This window comes from Mustela nigripes, chromosome 9 (assembly GCF_022355385.1).
Source record: "Mustela nigripes isolate SB6536 chromosome 9, MUSNIG.SB6536, whole genome shotgun sequence".
Lineage (NCBI taxonomy): Eukaryota > Metazoa > Chordata > Mammalia > Carnivora > Mustelidae > Mustela > Mustela nigripes.
Genome location: NC_081565.1, coordinates 81,539,744 through 81,561,054, shown reverse-complemented (window position 1 = coordinate 81,561,054; position 21,311 = coordinate 81,539,744). Strand labels below are relative to the sequence as shown.

The 21,311-nt window shown below is 47.7% G+C and overlaps 1 protein-coding gene across 3 annotated transcripts in view; it reads left to right on the top strand.

The window, feature by feature from the left end:
- Nucleotides 1-1,234: 1,234 nt before the first annotated feature.
- PIP5K1B (phosphatidylinositol-4-phosphate 5-kinase type 1 beta) overlaps nucleotides 1,235-21,311 on the top strand; it is a 290,745-nt gene continuing 270,668 nt past the window's right edge. For 2 of the 3 annotated variants that reach the window (XM_059411909.1, XM_059411910.1), the window contains exon 1: nucleotides 2,511-2,672. The gene's annotated coding sequence lies outside the window, so the exon portion shown is untranslated. Of the gene's footprint in view, nucleotides 1,320-2,510; nucleotides 2,673-21,311 lie in introns of those variants that run through there. The other variant, XM_059411911.1, reaches the window with a different exon arrangement.

Here is a 21,311-nt window from a genome sequence, read left to right as displayed (position 1 = left end):
AGTAGTACTGATCTTGTTTTAATTCCATTAGAGGGTGACTTTCCCAAATTCCTATTGACGTTCATGTAGAAACAGAACCAGGAATAAAGAACAGGTCTCGTATAGGACCAATAACTATGTGGCCCCTCATTCCAGGAATTAATTCACCATAATGAGCCTCTTAAAGCTCTTGGTAGAGTTCCTGAGAATCCTGTTAAATACGAGTTAGCTCTCCAAAAAGCCAGTGGGCAGTCCGCTTTGTGATTTGCCTCTGGACACCTAAAGCTGTTGGTGCCCATGCTTTAGAGAAGGGACTCAGCCAGTCTCTTAATGGGAGAGGACAGCTATTTGCACATGTGTGTGCATGCATCTGTATGTAATGTTTGTGATCTCCCATATACCGTGATTTAAGTTTGGTTTTACCTGTTTTCGCCTCCCCCACATTCCCAGGAAATACTGAAAACTGGCTTTGCATTTACACTTGCCGCTCTGGGAGGCAGATTTGTTTTCCAATCCCTGGGTTTCGGATGGGCCAGAGGGGTGAGAAGCAGAGAGGGGCAGACTGGGATCACGGTTCCCAGATTCCAGCCAGCCTGCTATTTACAGCCCTGTGGTGCTGCCCCCTACGCAGTGATTCACTGCAGGCAGAGGAAGGGTTCCTGGATCCATTCTTTCTCCGCCACCCCCTCTATCGACCCCAAATTGAACTTTGCTAACCCTGTGTTTCTGTTATTTATTGCTCAGGAATCGGGAGTCAAGGAACCTGTGTTCTGGCTCTTGGGCCACTAAATGTCTTCGGGTCTTAGTTTTCTCTTCTGTAAAGGGAGCAAGCTGAACCAGATGTGTGCTCCTGCTCTGAGCTTTGGAGAGTCTAGGATGCCAAGATAAAACCGGAACGAAGTCACAGGGTTCTCAACACACGATGCCCTAAAACTCCCAGTCATGGCCAGACACATCTAGAAGAAGCAGGTTGGGAAAACAGTCCAAGAAATTACAGATATTTGCACGACCAAGGAACTACTGCACTCCCTTGGGCGCTGTTATTAAACCATAACAAACTTACCTAAGGTGGGGAGAGGGAGGTACAAAAAGATTTCAAAACCCAAAAGAGCTGTTCCATTTGCTGAGAACTTAGGGAGTATCCTTTCAATCAGAAACTCATTGTGACTCGCCAGGCCAGGGACATCTGAGGATAAGGACCGTGAAGTGCTGTTCTCCCTCCAGCACACTGTATCCCAGGGTTCAGATCACTGTGTTTGTTTTTTTTTAAACAAGGGGTAAGGAAGAAAATGGCGAGGGTGAGAAATACCACTTGCTTCCATTCATCTGGGAGAGATCCGGTAGGTACCTTTTGAGTTCCTATTAAGCAAATTCGGCGATAGCTTGCAAAACAGCATTTTTCCAAGAAGAGTCCTCAGATGTACTCCCCACCCTCTCCGCTCCCCCTCCCCCCGCCATCCGACGAGATTGCAAGGGTCCCCGCGCCCTTTCAGCGCCCGCGAGAAGATTCAGTCCCCTCGCCCATCACAGCCCGATCGCTCTGGACCTCTAACGTCCCTCGGTCCTCCCCTCCCCCGTGACCCCTTCGCCAACCTACCCTGCCCGTTGGGTAGGTCCTATTCCTGGGAACTCTTGCTGTCATTAGAAGGGGACACGCCGTCGCCTCGGAATCCTAGCTGTCCCTTCCTAGTGGAGGGGGCATCTGTGCTTAAATGCGGGCGTCGCGGCAAGCAGAGTCCAGTGGGCAGGCGACCGGGCGCTGCAGAGTTCGGCGGCCCGAGGAAGGAGGATGCCCTATCCCAAGCACGGCTTTTAGCGGAGCTGCAAGACTTCAGAACCACCAGGAAGCCCTCGGCTCACCCTAGAGCCTAGGAGAAACCGGCCAGACCTCGGGACCCGGCCCAGCCCGGCTCCCCGTGCTAGGCAGGCGGCGGCGGGACAGAGCCCCGCATCCCGGGGCACCCACCCGGGCGCCCAGTCCGACTGCGGCGGAGACTCCCGCCGCCGCGGCTGCAACCGGCCTGGCTTCCCTGCAGGGCGTGCGGGGCTGGAGCAAGGGGGTGGAGAGAAAAGGGGAAGAGCCTGGGCGGCCGGCGGGCGGGGCCTGCAGCCTCCCCGAGCCTCGGCAGCCGCCGCGCACACGGCTCGCCCTGCGCCTCGCTCCGACTCAGGCGCGCACGGCGCCGGGACCCGCGCCCGAGCCCGAGCCCGGGGGCGCCGCTGCTCCTCGGCCCCCGGTCCCCGCCGCCCCGAGCGCGCCGCGCTGAGGCCGAGCCGGGCAGCGGGGCGCTCCGGCGGCTGGGGCTTTCCGGCTGACGCTCGCCGCTCCGTCTGGCCGGAGGACTGGCGGGGAAGGAAGGGGAAAGCGGGGACACACACACACACACACACACACACACACACACACGCACACACTCGCCGCGGCGCGCGCGCATTGCACACTCGCAGCCGCGCGCCCCCGCCGAGGCGCGTCCCGGGCGAGTTTGGCCCCGCGGCTCCGGTCCGGCACCTGCCGGCTCCGCGCGCCGCGCCGCGCCCCGCCCCCGCCCCGCCGACCCTCCGGCCCCTCCCGCCGCTCGCCCGCACAGATCTGCCGGCGCCGGGGGGGGGGGAAGCAACTCCATCCAGATAACTTGCCGGCTGTGGCGCAACTGGTCTCGACAGCGGAGGCGCCCGAATGCTGCCCGGGTGAGGTAAGTTTCCTGCGCGTCCCCGGCCCCTCCTCCCCAGACCCTCCTCCAGGGCTGGGGCTCGGGGGCTCCGCGTCCTGGGGAACCCCGGACGTCTCTGCGCTCGCACTTTGTTCGCCTTGTGCGGGGGCTAGGGTGGAGGGCTGCGAGGGGCCACCGAAGTGGGACCTTCATTCCGCTGGGGCCACGGCTGCGCGCTCCCCGCGAGCACCCACCCGCTCGCTCACCCCCACCCCCAGCCCCGGCCGCAGTGACCCTCGGGGACCTCTCTGAGTTCGCTTAAGCGGGAGCTCCCTCCCCTTCGCAGGGGAGCAAGCTGAGCCTGGCAGCGGCGGGAGAGCTCTCCCACCACCACCGCCCCCTCCCCACCCCCCCGGGCAGTAAACACAGGCGAACTTGTCGGGCGCCCCTGGAATCTCCGGAGGGGCTTGCGAGGCGGTGTTCTGGTCCTTTCTGGCGCCGAAGCCGGATTGCACAGGTGCGGTACGGTTCCAGCCTAAATGCAGCCGCGGACTTCTGCGCTTCCCCGGTTCCCTCCCCCAGCCCCATCAACGTGACGCTTCAACAGCTGGGGGGGGGACGTATAGGGGGACAAGGAAAGGGAGAATGCTGGGGTTCCATTCGTCAGGCCGGAGCCGGGAGTCCCCAGAACAGAAGACAACAAATGTCTGCTTATCTCTCTCTCATCTATGCAGATGAGCCTGTTGTGTTTCTTATCCCCCAAGCTCGCTCGTCTCTGGTGCCCGGTGTGGCTGGGTAGAAACCTGTTCCAGAGAAGTTGTTTGGATAAGCTGATGAATTCTTTCACCGGGCTCTTAACAAGGACGTGCTAGTTTCTCTGATGCTCTCTGAGGGCAGAGTGTTGCAGACCCCCAGATGCCACCCCTCAATCTTTGCAGGACTTTTTCAGCCTCCCCAGGCCCTACCTGCCTCTAGGGTCAGTGACCCTTAAGACACTGGGTGGGCCTCACGATGTATTGGTCTCCTGCAAAAAAAAAAAAAAAAAAAAAAATCCGTCTCCCCATCTGCACTCCTGAGCATGGATTTCGGGAACCTCTTTTGCCCCTCTGGTGACAAGCATGCACTCAGACTTCTCTCTTGTTCCGTGGAAAGGCTGAAGTGTTCTGCAGTTGTTGGAGAAAAGCCTGAGGCTTGGTTTCATTACCCCTCTAATGCGATGAAGTAAAATAGTGCTCATGGAAGCTTTAGTCAGAGCATTTCCAGCTGAGAGCAGGCCCTGGGAAAAAAATCTTTCTCAGCCAAGTCCATGCCGGTTGGCGGCTCGTTGAGTAAGCATTGTGCATGGTGTCTGAGCTGAGGGGAACGTGCATTCCTGGTACAGCCATGGGAGTGGAGACTGGGAGCCCCCTGGGAGAGGGCTGGGAAACCTGAGCCTCATGGGGAGTGACCTCTTAGTGGAGAAAGAAAACTGTTCAGAACTGAGTGGTAAAAGCACATTACATTTCTGTCCAAATTAAGGAGACTGGGGGGGATCTCCTAATGATACCTTGCACTTGAATCAATGCCGTGTTATTTCTGAATGCTTTTCAGTGCTTTTATTAAGTTCTGACCGTTTCCGAGGGAGGCAGGGCAAAGATGATTGACCACATGCTCAGGAATAACGTGAGCCTCAGAGATTGAGGGACTTATCAAGGTAATTAGCAGCTGGACTTAGAGTTGTCACAGGCAGGTTCTCTGATAGACCCCCCACCCGGCCCCCCATCACCGCCCGCGCCGGTTCTGTACTTGCCGACAGTTTCACAGTGGCCAGACGGCTTCTGCATTTATTGTGGTCTGCGCTGTCTTACTGTGAATCACTGTTCACGTGTGGCAGGTGAGGAGACCGAGGTTTCAGACGGGGAGGTTTTCTGGGGTATCCTGTCTAAGCTAGTGAAGGTTACAAGGCTAGACCTCAAAGCTCTTGATGTCCAGTCCATGGCTTTGCAGATGATGCCATTGGCCCACTTCTGATGGCGGGGAGGAGACAGGATGGATACCGCGATACACCGGGATCTGTTCCACGTGCCTGCTGGTGATTGAGAGTTCCAGTTCTGGGACTCTGTTTGGCTGTATGACCCCGGGGGCCAAATCCTATCACCTCTGAGCCTCAGGGGTCCCGTATGTGAAACCAGAGATTCATAATGAATGATCTTTCTCTTTCTAGTCTCCCCCTTCTATTTAGCTAATTTTCTATTTCACTTGTAATTTATTCCCCCTTACCCTTGATGCTGTCCCATTTAGTGAAGGGAAACATTTCTAGGGCACTTTAGCTTAGCATCTATATTGTTTAGTGTTATTACTTGACTCGGAAATGTCCCAGTGGGTTGGTCTTCCCTAAAATATGTGTCAAGATTCCCTCGAATATCCCAGTCAACGCATACCTTTATTTTTAGACTCGGAATTTGTGTATAGTAAGTACTCAAATCACCCCTGAACGAAGGGGGCAGATGAAATCACTCACAAGGAAGACACGTGCTGTCAAACAAAGCTTCGCATCATGTAAATTCCCAGCATCCGCTGACCCGTAAGGTAATTTACCTACATGAGGTGCACCTCTTGAAGCTGGCGCATACAGGTGCTTTTGTTGATGTTTTTCCTGAACACATCCTGTAAAGAAGAGTTTCTCTTTCTCCGTGTAGACAATAGACTCCTGTCATCTCTGTCCTGCTCCTTTGCTTGCCTCCCCGTCCCTTAGTTTTCAGGATTGTGTAGCTGGCTGAAAGACACATTCCTAGAAATTGACTTGTGCCCTTTTATGAAAAGAGTTAGTCTTGAAATGGGGAAACCAACCACTTTTTTTTTTCCCCCTCTGAGTAAATTTCAAGCAGCTGCTAATATTGGCTGGTGGTTTCAGAGAGGAAACCTAATTAACGAAACCGACCTAGATTCTGTTCCCCTTTAAGGGTCTTGTTTCCATCCCTCTCTCCTATATACGTCAAAGTTGTGTTTTTATTTTCAGAAGAGGGATGAGGAAGAAGTAGAATGGTTCTTAAATATTATTAACAGGTCCAGCCTTTGGAATTGAGGTATGTCTTTGTGATAAAGAAATTACATGTTAAATAGTTCAGAGGCTTGCCCTCTTTATGCATAGGACAGTTGAGGCACAGAGAGGTGAATTGGCTTGCTGGGGGTCACACAGAAGTTTAGCAGGAGGAGCAGGGCTAATGTGGAATTCTTTTTTTTTTTTTTTTTAAGATTTTATTTATTTATTTGACAGATTATAAGTAGGCAGAGAGGCAGGCAGAGAGTGAGAGAGGAGGAAGCAGGCTCCCTGCTGAGCAAAGAGCTGGACACGGGACACAGGACTCAATCCCAGGACTCTGGGATCATGACCTGAGCCGGAGGCAGAGGCTTTAACCCACTGAGCCACCCAGGCGCCCCTAATGTGGAATTCTTAAGAAGGTTCATATTTAAGGTTTTGCTGGGAGTTCTATGGTGAAGGTACATTTTGAGTTTTAGAAATCATGGAGTTTAAGGGGAAACTTCTGTTTGCTAATACTTATTAGTGAAGTAGCATAGTTTTAAATGATTTAGTATTCATATTTTTAAAATGTTCTCATCCAAGCAGTTACCATTAAAGAGAAAATATTTGTCTCTTTTTATCTCCTCCCTATGATTCTCTTCACTTATGTATATCACCAGACTCAATTAATACTTTGTTCCAACCAGTGCTGGAGGAAAGGGAATTATTTGAATAGAAATACAAATATATGGTGGTTTTCCAAGCTTCTCTTCCTGGTAAATAAAGCCAGAAGCCAAAGGTGGCACCGCCATACAGCCGGTAAAGTCATAAATATGTATACATTTCATTTGCATTTTCATTTTACTTGTACTTCAGTGAAATGGTGAGTCAGAACATTTGATATCCTGGGGAAAAAAATACTTTTTTTTTCTTTCTATGGCTAGAACCTTCATTAGCGACACTGTAAAATATCAAGTCCTAAATGTTTTTGTTGCAGAAACCTGTTCTTTGTATCAAATCTGTTAACTAGAGTTGGAAAGAGTCCTTTTCTTTTAAAAACTGCCCAGTTAGAACTGTGCATTATGTAGCTTAGCTGTTCATTTGTGGACTTTTTTTATGGCAATGCTAAATGCCAAGGCGAGTCAGAGAGGGAGGAAACCTAGCCTTCTGTTTTAATATTTTTCTTTGAGGGGCTCCTGGTGGCTTAACGTGTCTGCCTTCGGCTCAGGTCATGATTGCAGGGTGCTGGGAGGGAGCCCCACGTGGGGGGGGGGGGTCCCTGCTCAGCAGGGAGCCTGCTTCTCCCTCTCCCTCTAACCCTCCCCCTTGCTTGTGCTGTCTTGCATGCTCTCTCTCAAATAAAATCTTCGAAAAATATATTTTTTTCTTTGAAAAAAAAACCTCTACCCTTAATCTGATGAAATTGTTGAACTATTGGATAGTAAGTGATTAGCTGCCATTGGTCCAGTAAGTACTTTATTCAGCCTGGTCCCTTTCGATATGAAAGAGGAAGCTGGAGAAAACAGGCTGGATTTTGTGCATCTCCTTCTCAGTTGTATCTACTTTTGTCTAGTTTCACCAGCGGCGGATAAAGGAGGGAAGTAGAGGAACCCTACTCAAATGGGGTTACTCCCGGGGAATGTAGAGTTCAAACACGGATAATAATTGGAAGGAACATGGTTCCATGTTTGCTCAACAGCAGCCCTGCCCCTTACCCCCCGTCCCGCTGGGCATTATTTTTAGGTCCAAACCTCTACTTGAAGGGGCAGCTCCCTGAGGTACACGTTCCTCTTGTAGAAAGTTTTCTGTGTTGTTAATGGGACTGGGTAAACAACAGGTGTGCGGTAGGTTTGGGGGAGTTTGCATAGTGGGTGAGCGAGTTCTTGAGACTTGTTTTCTCTAAGGGTTTTAGAAAGTCCCTTGGAAAATGGTGATGAACTGTAAGACACTCCGTAGACAGTATCGCTCCCATGAAAACTGGGCATGTGTGTTTTTCAAGCCGAGGTTCTTCGGGCAAGGGTTGGACTTACAAGCACCAGCGGCCTAGAGAGTGTAATTACCTTAAATTGGAACTAAAGTTATGGGGCAAAAGACAGGACCATAAAGAATTTATTTTGTAAGGAAAAGGTGGTACTTAAGCCTTTGCATCCGGGAATGCTGAGCAAGGGAGTTGGGAGGTGCATAGAATTATGGCTAGCCGTAAAAACCTGTTTCTTTGCTTGACAGACTGGCCCAAGAAATCCAGGAGATTGACCACGCTGGGTAGTGGGCTTTCAACATTTAATACATGCTTTCTTCTTTCTTTCCTTTTTCAACCGTGCCTGCCATCGTGATCTTTGGATCTTTGGGCGTAACAATTTTCGATCAAGAAAGGAAACAAAACAGCAGCAATAAAAAGCGACGCTGGGACGCGCTTGAGGGAGTAGTAAGCGTATCATGGGTCTTTCACTAATATTTGTCAATGGGAAGGTTAGGCATATGTTTTATTTATCTTTGTATTCTTGGAACTTGGAACTTGGCACTCTGCCTGGCACATAGTAGGGATGAAAACATGTGCACTGAACAATTTATGCATTCAAACAGGTGTCACTCTTCAGAACTCCAGGACGTTTCATAATTATGCGAATGATTTTACTTATTTTTCAGACTGTTTAGAAATGTTTGTTTCAATCCTTGTTTGTGGTCCTTTCATCATAAATATGGTTCATTCACCAGACCACCAGCCTTTCTTTAACCAGCATGCCTATGACGGATCTTTTTTTTTTTTTAACAGAAATAATAATCTGAATAAAAAATGTGTTCTTCCTTTTATTATTATTTTTTTAAGATTTTATTTATTTGACAGAGATCCCAAGTGGACAGCGAGGCAGGCAGAGAGAGAAGGGGAAACAGGCTCCCTGCCATCCCAGGACCCTGAGATCATGACCTGAGCCGAAGGCAGAGGCTTTAACCCACTGAGCCATCCAGGCGCCCCCTTCCTTTTATTATTTACAAGCATCAGTTAAACGTATTTTTGAAGCACCCAGAGTGGCTGAGTGGTGAGTTTGACTCAGGTACACAGACAGGAGTGGACTTTAAGCTTCTCTAAGTTAATCAGTTTAAGTGTCGTCTCCTCCGGGGGACCTTGGCCTTCTCCGCTCATCTAACCTAACATCTTCGTATGTTTTCTTAGCACCGTGGTGCTGAGACATGTTTCTTTACACGCCGGACACCTGTACTTGCGGGTCCTCCCAGGACCCTGTGTTCCTGTCACCTCTGCTCCAACTCACATTCAACTCTAGAAGGTCCCGGAGGGCAGAGACCATGGTTCTTTCACGCTGTTTTTCAGGCGTTTGGTACCAAGTAAGTGCCCAGTAAATACCTGAATGAAGGAGGGAGTCCCCTTCATCCTGTCAAGACGAACTGGGCCACCACGGAGGTCACTCAGGTGGAAAGGTTCTGCTGTGAAGAAAGTTCTTCAGGGTTGGCTGCCGAGGCGCCTGTGAGAAGGACATCTGGGTCCTGCAGGGGGAGGGAGCAGGGCTGGCTTCAGTGGAGAGATCCTGGCGTGAGGCTGAGGCAGGGTCTCTGTTCCTTTTCCTTTACTCTGAGGGGAATGGTAGTGAGCTGATAAGTCGAACTTACCAAGCATGAAACAGAACATTCCAAACTGTTAAAGACGGGGCCTACAAGTTCCTAAGGCGTCAGTGTGTCATTCGTAATTAAGACAGCTTGTGATAATCTGCAAGGAAAATCCTAGGGCATCTCAGCTATAAAACTTCCCCGACTCCCCTGATTTTTCTTTGAATGTAGGCCCCACCAGGGGCCACGCAGGGAGAAGGCCAGGGCGGTGGTTCTCAGGTGTGGTGGGACATCCGTGGCAGCATCACCTGGGAATTTGTTGAAATTCTCCGAGTGTCCCCCCAGGCCCACCCAATCAGAGACTTGGGGGACCAGCGTGGGGGCTGTGCAGGAACCTGAGTGTGAGTTGGTCTCTGGACAATGCTGATGTCACCCCAGTATTGGCAGGAAGTGTTGAATCTGTTGCTCAAGATAAAAGCTGTGGGAAGCACTCGGTGTTTCAGGTGACTCCAGGGGTGTGTAGAGAGGGTACCATCCGCCTGCTTCTCCCGAAATTCTAGGGGAGAGAGAAGAACCAGTCCTGGCTTTTCTCAGAGCCGTATGGGTCACAAGAGAACCACCTCCTCTGACTAGCATGGGGGTGTGGACTCCAGATGGTCCACAGAAGCTCGTAAGATGGTTGTGGTCCTGCCAAATGATGGGTCCTCCCAGGGCTGAGGGATACAGCGGGGTATGCGGGCAGTGAGGGGTAAGACGTGCTCTATGCCTAATTTACGTTTGGATGTTGCTGCAACAGGTTACCAGGTAGAGGAATGATTGTATGAGCTGTGGGTTGTCTCGGAACAGGAAACCGTAGTATTCTGACTGTTTTCAAAATATTTCAAGTCAGTTCAACGTGCTAGATACTGGCGGATTGCTTGGCCAGGACAGTACCAGGTGCTGCGGGGCTTAGGAGGTCTAAACACGGTCTGGCTCCTCCTGGCCGAAAACTAACTGTGCTCCAGGCACTTCTGAGGTGCCTTTTGTTTCCTGTAAGGGGTGGTGCTGAGGGCCTTGTCATGGTTTTGCTGATTTTGAAGCCACGTTCTTTTCTCTGCTTCATGCTGGTGCACCACAAAATGTTGTTCTGGAAGAGGAGATTTTAAAAAGGAGGACCCAGGTTGATCTAAAATTCGGTTCTCCATCCCGGGCCTCTCTAAGAGCTCTAGGTGATGGCATTGACATTGTTCTTGTACTTGGGTATCTCAGAGGCCTCCCACATTTCCCATGGCTAAGGCCAGAAGACTGGCTTTTTTCTCCGCATACCTGGTTCTCTTGCCAGTTCCTTCGCTCTGCGGTGGGCACCAAGCCGCATGGGTCAGAAACTCAGGAGCCATGCTTGGCCCCATGACATCTCAGCCCCCCCATCTTCCTGTTGCGTTTGCTTTCTGGACTGCTCCCCACCCCAGCCTCATCCGTATGCGTCTCATCGTTCTGGCTGATCATGTCCTAATCCAGCTTCTCCACCCTCTGCTGGGCTCTAGCTGCAGCCGGCCAGGCTTCTGGGGCCTCTCTGGCCCTCCCCTCATCCGTCACCCAGACTGTGGCCGGGGCAATAGAGGTGGCCGCAGGGGACCCTCGACTCTGCTGGGCAGATCCTTCCCGACCGTCTGCATCCGAGCCTTCCTGGAAGCAGACACACCGGGTCTCTGGGGCTGTCCAGGATGGTGGCCTTGCAAGCTGCTGCGTGGTCTCGGAGGATTTGCTCCTCCAAACCAGTCTTCGCATGTGGCTGTTGAGTTACTCAGGCGCACCTGAACTGGAAGCAGAAGAGACTCCGTCTGCCTTGGTTCTCACTGCAGTGACAGAGCACTGTGGTCGGGGTGGCTTCCGAGCCCAGCAGTGTGTTTCTGACAGTCGTGGAGGCTGCTGTCCCCAACCAGGGTGCCCATGGCTGGCTGCGGGCTGCTGACGTCTCCTGTCCTCGTTCAGTGGAAGGAGGATGAGGGGGCCCTCGGGGGGTCCCTTGTTTCTAAGGGCCCTGATCGCATTCATAAGGGTCCTGCGCTCGATACCTAATCGCCTCCCAAAGGCCCCATCTCTTAATTCAGTCTTACTAGGGGGGTGAGGTTTTCACCCACAGAAGTTTGAAGATATGGAGCCTTTTATGGCCCTTTATGAAATGCATTCTTGGGGTGCCTGGGTGGCTCCATTGATGAAGCGTCTGCCTTTGGCTCAGGTCATGACCGCAGGGTCCTGGGATCAAGCCCCGCATTGGGCTCCCTGCTCAGCGAGGAGCCTGCTTTTCGCTTTCCCTCCATCTCTGCTCTCCCCGCTTGTGCTCCCTCTCCTTCCAACAAAGAAAGAAATACAATCTTAAAAAAGAAAGAAAGAAAGAAATGCATTCTGTGTTGAAAGCCAACATACGGAGACCTACACATAACAAATAAATTCACAAGAAATTTTCACGAGAGAATACTTTTAACGGTACCCCGTGAGATTTGTTTTGGTATTTGTGGGTATGTTCCTTCCCACGTACAACCTCTAGCAAACTCTGATCCTGACCCGCCACATTGATTTTACTCCCCAGGGCCTAGACCCGGGATCTGGTAAGCCCAGATCTTCCCTGTCCTCCGCTGCGGTGCTGCCGGTGCAGGGGCCCAGGCCCGAGGCCTGCGTTCACTGAGGAGCTGACCCTGACTCCTCAGCCAGTGCTCTTTCCTCTCGTCTGGGCACAGGGAGGGCCCTCAGCAGCGTTTCATTTCTGTCAAGAAATCGTGGTAAAACTGGTAGAGTAGGCGTCTGATCCAACCTGGAAACGGGGAAGACTAAGTTAGGAGACTGCCCTGTCTGTTCGACTGGATGGATAAGCTAGTGTGGGGAAACACGGCCTTGAAACTGCGGTATGTCTATACTTTTTCATATAATGCTCACCTGAAGGTTCCTATGCATGTATTTTAGCAAGAACCTAAATACTAATAAGAAAAAACAGACTCTACTTTAAAAATATGTTAAGGGGCACCTCAGTGGGTCAACCGGTTAGGCATCTGCCTTCAGCTCAGGTCCTGATTCTGGGGTCCAGGGATGGAGCCCCACATTGGGCTTCCTGCTCAGTGGAGGAGTCTGCTTCTCCCTCTCCCCAACCCCCACGGCTCATGCTCTCTTTCTTTCAAATAAATAAAATCTCTAAAAGAAATAAAAATATGTTAAGAACCATTTAACTTTTTTTTTTCCCCTGCCTGAAATCCACTGAGGCATGGAGTGTCTCCATTTACTGTTCAAGCACAAAATGCAAAGAGCCTTAAGCTAGGGGCCTCTTGGCAACTCAGAACTTTGGGGCAAGCTGTTTTACTTCTGGAGTTAATTTCTTGATTGCTGATGGTTTGCTTGCTCCTTTAAGTGTCATAATTTATTAAAGCTGGTATTTGCAAAGAAAATTTCTCCCAAGTTGTCACAACCTTCCCCAATTCTTGGAAAGATTATATAGAGCAAAGTGTGTCTTTTATGGTCTCATAAAGTGGTAGCTTTTGGATCTACTCAAGGATGAAAAGCTCTTTGCTCCCGTACCAACCGGCCCCACTTTACTGTCTTTGAAAACAACACCTGCCTTTTCTTGATTTTTTTTTTTTCCTTTTGCCCTTGAGTTCTGTGACTTTGAGCAGTGATAGTTCCTTCATTCATTGTTTGCTGCTGAGAAGCTGTTGTGATCTTGGGAACCAAATAACACCCATATTGTCTGAATTGTGTTTGCCAAATAAATTCATATTCGTTGAAATTGATTTTTTTTAATAAGAGAAAAAAGTTTTTGAGGGAGGGCCCCAAGAGTTCTATTTGTACAGCAAAGTGGCTTGAGTCATTTCTCATTCACTCCTTTTACTGGCCAATAAAGAACATGTTTTTCTTAGGTCCTGTTCCAGGGCAGTTCAGGTAGATCAGTTGCTACCTTTAGGCTGAGATCTTCATGGTTTCTTTTTTCTCTTTATAAAGTATGCATTTACTGCATTATGGTGCAAAACACACTTCCATTTAACTTAAACAGAGTTGTAATTTTGGGGTGTGTTGATAACTGTTTCATTTTTAGTGTCTGATGCTTTTAGAGGGGGTAGATTACCAAAGGCATTTCTCTTTCCATGGGAGAAATAGCATAGAAAATTCCCCCAAGTTTCCTGATGTCCATCTTCCGTTGGAAAATGAACTTTCGTTCCCGCAATAAAACAAGAAAGGTGAATACGAGAAATTTAACTTTTTTTTTGGAAATGTAACTTCTTTAAGGAGTGATGTGAATCACACTCTTCTTAGGCTTATGGTGCATTACCCAGAAACAAAAACCTAGCATTGTTACCTTTGTGAGCTGTTTTTGAATGATGCCCTTTGATTTTTTTTTTTTTTTCCAAGACATGCAGTTCAGACAGAGTAAAGATTTGTGGGAATGGATCAGGTGGACAGTCTCTCATGTGAAGGGTTAAGCGAGAAACTTGACTTTTGTTTAGGTTTGTAGAAATCAATGGAAATTTGGCTCTTAAGGTTTGCGTACAGTTGGACCCCATTATCTAGCTTTGCAGTTTCTTCAAAACTCCCTGTCCAACATGACAGTTTGTTAAGATAAACATGCGGGATCATTGCATTTGGTGCAATCTTTATATGTGAAAGAGTCTCTTTCCGTGTAATGAGAAGAATTCTGGAAGCATTATAGAACTCGGTGTTCAAGTGTCCCCCATGCGTACCTCACAGCTTCGGAGGTGATGATAGACAGTCCTTGTGGTTTCATTTTTACTGGTTTCTTCTTTGTCTGCCTCCTTCATGGGAAGGTGGTTTCCCCAAAGGGAGGGACTGGGTTCTGGCCATTGTTGTATTCCCAGCACCTACTGAGGTGTCCGGTACAGAAAGGCTTCTCCGTTAACATTGGTCAGATGGACGGATAAATGATTTCCTTAAGCCAGAACCATCTTTTTCCAACTTCCAGCTAACCTGCTGTTTTGTAATGCCAGCAGTCTAGCCTCTAGCTTTACCATTGCTCCGTGTTCTTTTCCCAACCAGCGGCCTTGTTCAAGGTCAGATTTTCCTCCTCCTCTTCTTCTTCTTCTTCTTCTTCTTCTACTACTACTATTGATTGATTGATTGATTGATTACATCCCTTGTTTCATGGCCAGAAGCTTTCAGAACAACTGAGGAACTCAGGCTTCACTCGTCCACTCTTGTGATCCCACCTCTCAGCCTCTGTGAAAAGTACCTCTAGGATTCTGACTTGATTCTAGATTCTATGCTAGATTATAGATTATATTATAGGTTGGCATTGTAGATGATATCAGCTGTCCTTCCTTGTAGCCGGCCCCTTTTAAAAAACTGAAAATATGTCCCTTCCCAGATTCTAAATTTGCTTCCAAGGTACCCGCGTCTTTTTTGCTGACTTCCAGAATTTTAGCAGACTTTTGTTTTGCTCATCCCTGTTTCCGTGCAGCTTCCAAGTCCTAAGGACTTAGAGAGAAACACGCTCTTCTCTCTTCTCATATTTCCCCTATGAACACCTCTTACCCAGTCTATTGGAACAGCTTCCCAAATGGCTTCCATACCCCCCTTCCTTGAAGTATTCATAATGCCTGCCGTTAGAGATTCGAGTTTCGGCACCATCAGACCCCAGATGATTAGATGATCTGCTGTGCCTGTGCTGTGGTTTGGTCTACAAATCCATCCACACTCTGGCGCTCGTGGACCATTCGTCCTCAGTATTGTCACTGTCATCCTTGTTGGAGTATGATGTGCCCACAGGTGCCACTTCTCAAACTTCCCGTGTACCAGCCACAGCGCGGAAGAAGACATGAAGTCATGAAGGTTTTCAGTGCATTTCGAGCCCTGTAATCACGGGATGGGTAGGGCAGGTATCGTGGAAGGAGGTAGGGCTGCAAGAGGCTGTTGGGCCAGACCTGGGACGTTTTTCCAAAGCTGTGATCACGAGCCCAGTGTTGAACATGCGTTGGAGATGCCTGTGGGGTGTCGAGGTGGAGGCTGGCTGTAAAGGGAGGGGTCTGTGATGGGAGCCCTGGGTGTGATGGTCCTTGGCTGTGGGCAGTGATTTGGGTCATGGGAGTGGATGGGTAGAACACCCAGGTCCGGAAGGCGGCGCCACGGGTGTGGCTGTAAGGAGAGAGCCCCAGGATGGAGACAGCCTTACGATGTCTCGCCAGTGTCTAAAGCCACGGGATGAGACGAGACTTCACCAGAAGGGTTTAGAGACAAAGAAGAGAAGACGTCTGAGAACCAGCATCATTTCCTGATCTTCCTTTGCAGTGTTTTCCTCCATCCCTTGGCTTATCCCATTCATTCTTACTGAATCTTGGGTTTTCTTCTCCGTTTGAGGAAGTGACCTCAGAGTTCCACGAGGCCACCTACATCCCAGGGTGTGGGAAAGCTGTTGATGCCGCTGATTCCTGCCCTCAGTTGCCCTGAAGCCATTTCTCAGGCCCACATCCCGTTTGGCTTCCTGGCTCTTCTGACTCGTAACAGAGCTTTCCCCACAGGCTGACGTTTCATTTGTTCTCTGCTTATCTTTCCGAGCAGACTCAGAGTCCTGACAACAGGGACCACATCTTCTTTCGCTTTGTGTGTCCCACCCGGCCCGGTGGCTCCAGTGTCTTGGGCGCCCACGGCTTGTTACCGACCTTCATCGTCCTTTCATTCTTCTAATGAAGTAGAAGGACGAAGAACTCCCAAGTTCTATAAGGATTTGTATCAATTTATGCACCTTGAGCTAACTTGAAGGTGCTTGCTTACAGTGCATTTGTAGCTGGAATGTTCTATTTCTCCCTGGGGAGGAAAGAAAAAAAAAAGAGAAACTTAATTTATAAAAAAGTCTACAAAACCAGTACAGAATCCTTGTAATTTGTTATTCTTAGTATTTGAAACTTTGAGCGGAAGGGAAGCTATCTTTTGGCGGCTCCCCGGTCCCTAGTACTACTTAGGGCAAGCAGAGTTTATCTCCTGGTTTCCCTGGGTCGTGCTTCCTGTGTTTTTAGACATTTTGCATACATTTGCACAGGCTGAATCTGGATGCAGCAAGGGCCCTGCTGGGAGAATCAGGGATTCCGGCTGGCCCTGCCCTTCTCCTGACATTTTGGTGACCTCTGGTCAAGTGACTTGACCTCTTTGTTGGAATAGCAACCACCTGCCCCCCCAATCTGTTGAATGAGAATCGATATGCGGGCTCCTGGCTAATTCAAAGGCATGTTGTGAGGCCAAATGAAATGAAGGCCTTTGAGGTTCTTAGAACAAAAGCTTCATGTACATTATTTCGTAAGACTTACAGGTCAAGCTCCGGCAGCCACATGTGTAACCCATGGGTAAGCAGATCTGAAGTATAGGGTGTAGCATCTCGTGGTGCTCATGAAAGAGGCCTTCTCCTTCCTTATTCCCAGGGGCCAAGGGTGAGAAGTGGGTTGCTTGGCTCAAGTCTGACCAGAGCTCCAGAATTTAAACACATCCTCAGCCTGGGTGAGGAGACCAACATACCTTTATCTTTAAAAAGAGATGAGTCTTGGATACAGAGGTTCTTTGAAGAAAGCCAAACGCATGTTTACCTGTTAAGGAAACAGAACGCTGGTAGGCAACAGAGAGTTCATATGATAGATTCCAAACTAGGATAGATGCTTGTCGTAGGAAGCAAGTTCATTGCTTAGTCGGATTAGATTGTATGGTGTAGGGCTGTTGTTGTCCTACCTTACAGAGCACCTAACTCCATGCCTCACATCCTGAGATGGTCAGTGTTTCAGTTAGTGCCTGGTGAGGTGGAACAGGAGAAGATCCTAGAAGTCATCCAGAAGACACTTTGAAGACTTACAGAATCTTTAAGGTTGTTTGAGGCTAATGGGACATTCCTTAAATGAGAAATCAAATGAAAATGGGATGATGGCAAAATCTGTAGTCCGATGACCTGTATCAAATGGCAGAGGGGTTCGGCTGGAGTTCCTGACGTGGGTGATAGCAGAGGGAGAATGATGGGAACGCGTGCGGTGTTGCAGGAATAGGGGTTATGACAGTGGAAGTCATAGTCATGACTTCGGGTCAGAGACACAATTTTAATTCCTTGCTTCGCCTGGCAGTTGGCGTAGCGGCATAATCATAGTCACACAGGTGCCCTCTCTTGGTTTTCTGTGCTTAGGGTCAGACTGTGGCCTAAGCGTGGTAGACTTGATTCTGCACGCAGGCTAGATGGCTAATAGTAGCAACCTCAACAGAGTAAGAGCATAATCCACAGAAGCTGCGATGACTCGAAGCAGGGAGAGGAGAGAATAAATGCACAAATGTCCTCATCTTCTAAAATGGCGGAGTGGGACAGGATTGTCAAAAGTGGGTGGAATTCCAGAGTCGTGCCATCTTGCTTTCCCACCAGCGGTGTGTGAGAGTTCCAGTTGCTTCATATCTTCATCGACGCTTGGCGTGCGCCATCTTTAGCATTTTTGATGCTCTGATTGGTGTATAGTGGGCACTCGTTGTGCTTTCAAATCGTGTTTCCTTAGTGGCTAATGATGTCGAGTGTCTACTTGTGTGTTTATTTGCCATGCTTACGTGTTTTTTGGTAAGGTGCTGAACTCACATATTAATTTCAGTAACGTGTTTGTGACGTACCTTGATTTTTTTAGATAGACAATCATGTTGTCTGTGAATAAAGGCAGTTTTGGTTCAAAGAAAAGAATTGGTGAAAATGCAGATGAAGACCTGAGTACTTAAAATTAGGAAGGTGGAGAACAGAGGAAATAAAATATTATGAGGAAAATCCTTGCGGTTAGCCAAGAATAAGAAATTTAAGCATTTTTTTCAAGTTATGGAGGTGACTACTAAGAAACCAAACCAGAAAATTCTGAGAAGAGTTGTCTTGGAGGAATAGTGGCAGGAACAGGAAGATGAGGAGGCGGTCATTCTCCTGAAGTTTTCTCTGTCATTTGATGCATTACCTTGCACATGCACGTTGTTGATAAATCACCGGTATATTGGGAATTAGAACATAGAGATAAAAAGCAACTTGAAGCAACTAAAATAGGTCGAGTGTAAGAACTGGGTATAATAAAATAAGAAATGTTAAGGAACAGTCATTGATTAGAAAGCTGTAGGAAGTGCCCTTGAGTGACAAAGCTGAGGAATATCTAGCATTTACTTGGGTGCTTCCTACATTCCGGGTACTTTGTAACCGATAAAACTGTGTTAACTGGTTTAGTGTCCATAGCAACCCATGAGGTAGGTACAATTATCACCATTTTATACGTGAGGAAACTGGAGCTCCTGGGTGTCTCAGTCAGTTAAGTGTCTGCCTTCAGCCCAGGTCGTGATCTCAGGGTTCTGGGATCGAGCTTTACTTGTTCATAATGTCCTAGGAAGCATATATGTTTTGAATTGCAATGAAGTCTAATTTATTTTTTCTTTGGTTGCTTATGCTTTTGGTGTCCTACCTAAGAAATCTTTGTCAACTATAAGATCCCAAAGATTTATGTCTTTATTTTCTTCTAAATGTTCTAGCTCTTATATTTTACTCTTTGATCCATTTCGAATTGATTTTTGTACATGGTATGAAGTAGGGTTCCAGCTTCATTATTTTTGAATGTAGATATCCATTTGTCCCATTAATGTTTGTTGAAAAGACTGTTTTTTTCCCCTTTAGTTGTCTTGGCACCCTTGTCCAAAATCAATGTACCATAAATACAAGGGTTTATTCCTGGGCTCTTATTTCTATTCCATTGATCTATATGTCACTTAATACCAATACCAACTGTATTGCTCACTGTAACTTTATCATAAATTTTAAGTTGGAAAATGTGAGTCTCCCAACTCTGTTCTTCTTTTCCAAGATTATTTTGGTTCTTCTGAGTACTTTGAATTTTCACATGAATTTTATTTTTTTAAAGACTTTATTTATTTATTTGACAGAGAATGAGAGTGAGTGAGAGAGAGCATGAGTAGGGTGAAGGGCAGAGGGAGAAGTAGACTTCCTGCCGAGGAGGGAGCTGGATGTGGAGCTCGATCCCGAAACTCCAGGATCATGACCTGAGCCGAAGGCAAACACTTAACCCACTGAGCTACCCAGGTGCCCCTTCATATGGATTTTATAAGCCTGTTGTCCATTTCTGCAAAGAAGTCACCAGCGATTTTGATGGGGACTACACTGATTCTGTAGAGCAGTTGGGGAAGCATTGTCATATTAACAATATTCTAACCCATAAATAGAGAATGCCTTGCCACTCATTTCACTCTAATTTAATTTCCTTTAAAATTTTTTACCTGTTATCATTATAACACCTTCCAGAAATTATAGATTTTATTTATACTCATCTCATTTCAAAAAAAAAAATCTGAGGTGGCTGACCAAATTGTGTATGAGTATAATAGGATCAAAATGACTAAGGAAGTCTGGGAGAGGGGAAGCTGGTGATAGGAAAGAAAGACCGAAAAGTGTGTATTCAATGTATGGAATGAATATTTGCTAGATTGGGATAATCAGTTTTGCCCCAAACTTTCCAGTGGCTTACTTTCACCTTTTAATATGCTCTAGTGTAGAACAAAATGTTAAGAAATAGAAACCTCGGGCATACACGGTCCCCTTTCTCCTAAGCTCCACTGTTACCAACTTCTTTGCAAGTGAAGCTTGGCTTTGCTTTTAAATCTCAGGAAAGTCGGTCCTTCCATTCACGTCCACCATTTCCCGTGGGTAGACGATGATGAGCCCGGTTATCACAGAGAGGTGACCCAGGTCTCCTTCCCGCATCTGTCTGTACAGTAAGGTCCAAAGAACAGACAGGCTTTTGTTCCCAAGCTCGAGTGCATATACCCTCTTGGTAGGAAGGAATTAGCCTTGGATGAAGGAAAGACCTTGAACTTCCCTTCTGCGGTACTTCCCAGTGTTGACATTCTTATTCCCGAACAGGAAGGAGTCTGCTGCCCCTCCGGTCCTTAATCCAGATGCCCTGCTCTCTCTGTGCCGGTGGTTTCATTCCCATTGAGATGTTACCTTAGCAACCAACTTACCAGCTTGCCTCATTAGCATACTTCCTATCTGTAATCAATACTCATTAGTGCTGAATCACGTCTTTGCTCTGTTTTTTTTTTTTTTTTTTTTTTTTTACTTAATTTATTTTTATTGAAGTATAAGTTGACAGGCAATATTATATTAGTTTTAGGTGTATAAGTTCGTGATTCGACATTTGGATACATTGCAAAATGATTGCCACCATTAGGCTAGTTACCATCTGATACCATACAAAGTTGGGAAGATATTATTGATTATACTTCTTGTGTTCTATAGCCCCCTGACTTTCTTGTTGTCTCACTGGAAGTTTATACTCATTGGTCCCCTTCCCTTATTTAGCCCATCCGCACCCCCCCGCCTCTCCGACAGCCTTCAGTTCTCTGTATTTGTGAGTCCATTTCTGTTTGTTTCGTTTTGTAGCTTTCACCTGGAAGTGAGATCATACAGTATTTGTGGGGGCTTTTGTTTTGTTTTGTTTAGCATTTGTCTTTTTCCATTTGAGTTATTTCTCTTAGCACAGGGCCCTCGAAGTCCACCCCCACTGTCCCACATGGCAGGATTTCATTCTTTTCAACGGCTGAGTAATATTCCAGAATAGGTGTGCATCACCATTTCTTTTATCCATTCACTCACTGATAGGTGCTCCAGTTGCTTCCCTATCTTGGCTTTTGGAAATAATGCTGCAGTGAGCATGGAGGTGCGTACACCTGTTTGAATTCGTGTTTTCCTTTTCTTCACATAAATTCCCAGAAGTGGAATTGCTGGATCATACGGTAGTTCTAGTTTTAATTTTTCGAGGAAACTTCATACTGTTCTCAGTAGTAATTAGGCCAGTTGACATTCCTACTGCCCGTGCACGAGGGTCCGCATTTCTCCACATCCTCACCAGCCTTTGTTTTCTTGCCTTTGGAGGCTGGCCTTTCTGACAGGTGTGAGGCGGCCGCGCGTGATTTGCATTTCCCTAGTGATCAGAGGTGTTGAGCAGCTTTCCAGGTACCTGTTGGCTGTCTTTGGAAAAATGTCTGTTTAGATCTTCTGGTCTTTTTTTTAACTGGATGGTGATTATTATTATTTATTTATTTAGCGGTTGGGTTGTATGAGCTCTTCATATACTTTGAATGTTAACCCCATA